Genomic DNA, 4,415 nt, shown 5'->3' with positions numbered 1-4,415 from the left:
ATTTAACAACTTAGTTTAATTCAGATGAAAATAACAAAAAGGTTCAAAAAATATATATCTAACAATTCGGAAACCCAAAAATTACATTGCATAAATTTTTTTTTTTTTTCTTTTTTTTTCTTTTTAGATTCTCTATTCTTAACCTACTGAAGTTATTTGACTCATGGACCTCATATACTGGTATCTAAAGTAGATCTTCAAGTAAAATTGGTCCATTTCACTTCATTTTCAAAGTAAGAATTAAATCTTGACAGATGGGGGAAAAAAATGAATACGATATGAACTTTAATTTCATTATTACAAAACTAGCATACCAAAAACTAGTTCAATATCAATATAAGCTTATAAGCATAACAAAAAAAAATGTCAAGGCAATAATGGACATGTGTAGAAATACCAGAATACAGCCATGGGTTTTAATGAAAAAAAGAATAAGAAATTTTGAAATTTCAAATACAAGTTAAGCTAGAACTTCCAATACTGTTGAAAATGGAGAACCTTTACACATTTTTTTTTTGGTAAAAAATTATAAACATTTCCTCAAATATACACAAAAATTGTGTGAATTACATTCTCTGCAGTTATACCACACAAACATTTTATGCAGCCACAGAAAAAAGTCCCCTGAAAAAGAAATAGTCGTTCTTAAATATATTTGTTAAAAAATTGAAACAATATTCAATGCAAAAGAATAATTAACTGGGGATCATACATATAACATTTCTTTTACTTTGTTTAAAAGTGTTGGAATCAATTTAAAACTACCATTCTTTATCAGAAAAAAAGTATGAAAAACAAGTTGTTTTTTTTTATGTTTGACATATTTGTTTTTCATTTGATTTATCATATATCAGGCAGTTGGTTTTCTTGTTTGAATTGTTTCACATTTTGTCATGTTAGGGCTTTTTATAGCTTACTCTACAGTATACTTTTTGCTCATTGATGAAGACAGTACAGTGACCTTAGTTGTTTACATCACATCATTTGGTCTCTGGTTGATAGTTGTCTCATTGGCACATGGCAATCATACCACATCACCTTATTTTTATATATGATAATAATTTTAGAAAACCAAAAAGACAGTGGTGACAAGATTTCCTCATAACAATTTTTGACTTGCATAATTTATCTTGATTCCTCCTTTGAGATTATATATACAGTTATAAACATTAAAATGTATGATCTACATCTGTGCATAATAAAAATCTAGGGTATTTATATACTCATGGATGACTAGTTCATTAATCTCTCTATTAGTTCTTACCATAAAAGTCAGCTCCAATGGCCATTCTCAGCCTCAATCCTTACGGACAAGCTGTGATGCTAACCTGAAATATTAAACATTTATTAAAAATTGTTTAAAAGGATCATTGTTGGTAAAAGGTATGTATATTTAATAGAAATAGTCTATAAACTTGCAAAAGATGTTGAGAACCTATGGATTAGATCGCTATCCAGCAACCCAGCAAACTTTTACATAATTTTATCAGATTAAATTTACTTATATAATGGTACTGATAAATGAAAGAGTAGACTTCTGACCAATTTCTTATAAGACTTCAAGCCTAAGAGTTAATTTCCAAAGAAATTTTATAATACATTTTTTTTAAACAGGAATAACATACTGGTACCTACCTACATGTTAGCTGTATAAGACCACCAAGTCTTATTCCCACACCATGAAAATATGTCACAGAAATAACCTAAAAAGAAATTAAAATTGACATTACATATTTTTCAAATTCATTTTTCTGGCAACAATTGAACCTAACATTTTCTATATATTGTACACAGTAGTATAAACTTAACACCAGTTTGTAAAATGAATATAAAAGATGGAAAACAAAAAATAAGTCAAAGTTTTATGATTTGAATTTCAACTGCACAAAAATCATCTGCATATTTTACAGAGTTATCTCCCATTGAATAAACAAATGTTGCTGTTAAATGAACTAGTATCCTCTTGAAATTTTAATTCCTATTTCTGGACTTACTTTTGCTTTCTTGTTCATGTACTTGGCAACTTTAAGTATTAAACTGATAAAATAATTTTGTCAATGGTGTTGTCTTACTATTCACTTTTTATGAAATATTTCTACAGAATGTATACAAAATGTTTGGCTTAATTAAACTTGCCTTATTTTTTTCGTGGTAAAGCCTCAGACTTTGTTGAAGATTCAATTGACCACCTTCCTTGGAGCTGCTATCCTGGCTGCTTTGAAATGTTTTTCATCATAGATTTGTATGCTAATCAGTTCACTGAATCCATTTATCCAATTAATGAAATGTTCTTTCCATTGTATCCAATCAAATATACAATTTTCACAAGATTGTTCCAAAGCATCTCACAACATATTCTTTTTCTATTCATGGCTACTGGAGTAATTCTCGATGTAAAATACAAGTAATTTATTAAATTAATACATAAAAAACTGTAAAAATACCGGATGTGCTTTTAAACAGGTAACTTGTATTTTGAAAATTTACCAAATGTTTTTGGTACCCCACAATTTCTTCTTCCCATTAAAAGTATTATTTAGAACTATGTTTATATTTTTTTTTATTTACAGAGCTCTAAATAACAGCTTTTATATTAGTTAGCAGACATCTGATATGTAAATACTTTAAACAAATGTATTAAAAAAAGACAGTACAATGAAAAAAATGTAATAAAAAATTACAGTATAGTAATTGACTAACACCATTTTTTTAAATATTTTGAAGCATAGTTTAATAGAATACCTTCTTTTAAGGTTTACTCATCATGCACATAGTAGTCATGTATATTCCAAAAAATTATCAAAGCCTCAAATAGCTGAGTTGTGCAAATTTTTCCTAAACAATAGAGAATGGTCTTTAATGAAATTTAAATATATGGAAATATAAAATGTAAAAATGGGGGCTAATGCTCAACCTCAATCGATTTGCAGACTCTCTGAAGTTCCAAAGATATGGGTAAAAAACAAAAATTGGTACCATCATTTTAGTTGAAAAAGAGTTTCCAAGAAAAACGGGGGAAAAAATTATCGAAAAATTCCATAGTACCTAGTGCACAACTTAAATATTCGTGCAATCATTGTGTGAAGTTTCAAAGATCTAGATTTAAAACTGCAGGAGTTGATTACACAAAATTGTTGCCGTCTTTGTGAATTTTGGTAAAAATTTTCACAAATTTGGAAAAATGGGGGAAAATTCCTCAAGCAATTCCATACTAGCAGGTACACAACTTCAACATGTGTGCAATCTTTCTGTGAAGTTAAGTGGTACAAAAAACACTGAAATAAAAACATACAAAAATGATGCAAAATGGTACTACCAGTATGTAGTATGAAATCTTTAAATTTAGTAAGAAAAATTGTAAACCCAAAGAAATGATATAAATACTGATTCTTTATAATAAAAAATAGTTGTCAAAATTCAAATAACATGTGATACTTTAATAATTTTGTTTTTGAAACTATAATACTTGAAGAAAAATAGTTCCAAAATTTCCAATTCAAAAAGTAATTTTTTTTCCCCAAATTAAGTTTGATAGCATATTGGTTTGTGGTATCAAAATTTGTTTTTCATTAAGACTGTTTCAAATGATTTCTTTTGGAAAAGAAAGAAAATCACTGATATCTTGACATTAATAGAGATGGACTGACATGATGTAACTCTCTGTAACCACTGGTTCCTTTACTGGATAACACTTTTTTTTACAGTCAAAAGAGAACCAGCTGCAGTCAATATACAGACTTACAAGAAACAGCTCTTTTTGGCTATTGGGAGAGGAAACAAAACCAAAGTAAAAACTAAAATAGGTTTTCTTTAACATCATTAAATGATAAAAAAAAGCTATTATTGAAACCCCCATAGTCTGGAACAAGGTCCGATTTTAATTTAAACTGCTTGGTTAATACAATTGATTGTATGCAATTCTTGAAAATTGTTGGGAGTCTTGGATAGGATCCCTGTTTAATGAAAGCAATTCAAGGACTACTATGAACTAATGGGAAACTACTTTGAACTAATGAGGTTAAATCAGGATCCCCATTAAAAGTAAAGCACTCAGATTCATGTTGGATTGACCAGGAAACATTTTTTTGAAATATAGTTTCAAAAAGGATCAAAGTCCAAAGTTTACAAATCTTGTCTACAAATCATGATGAGCAATTGTTAAATGTGATGAAAAAAGTCAAATTAAAACAAGTTGTCAATTAATTATGTTCCGATAATTTTAAACGAAATAGTTACTATAAATTTTTAAATAGAATAAAATTACAATGATTTTACTAAAATCTGATGCCAGATGGACAAAGACATAAAAAAAATTAGCCTGTTCCCAAAAATCGTTTTTTAGAAAATTGAATTTGATAATAGTATCAAAATTGAAGCAAGTCATCTCCCTTACTACATAGTACTGGTTTACAGCT

General features: G+C 28.2%; 1 long non-coding RNA gene across 1 annotated transcript; it reads right to left on the bottom strand.

Moving 5' to 3' along the window:
* Window positions 1-569: 569 nt before the first annotated feature.
* Window positions 570-1,705, bottom strand: LOC127737035 (uncharacterized). Its single transcript, XR_007999272.1, has 3 exons — window positions 1,636-1,705; window positions 1,265-1,328; window positions 570-624 (listed from the first exon to the last, which is right to left on the bottom strand). It is a non-coding gene; the product is annotated as an uncharacterized LOC127737035 (long non-coding RNA).
* Between the last annotated feature and the right edge of the window lie 2,710 nt (window positions 1,706-4,415).

The sequence above is a fragment of the Mytilus californianus genome, unplaced genomic scaffold, assembly GCF_021869535.1.
Source record: "Mytilus californianus isolate M0D057914Y unplaced genomic scaffold, xbMytCali1.0.p SCAF_4, whole genome shotgun sequence".
Classification (NCBI taxonomy): Eukaryota; Metazoa; Mollusca; class Bivalvia; order Mytilida; family Mytilidae; genus Mytilus; species Mytilus californianus.
Note: the sequence above shows the minus strand (reverse complement) of the source record. Positions and strands in the feature narration are given on the sequence as shown.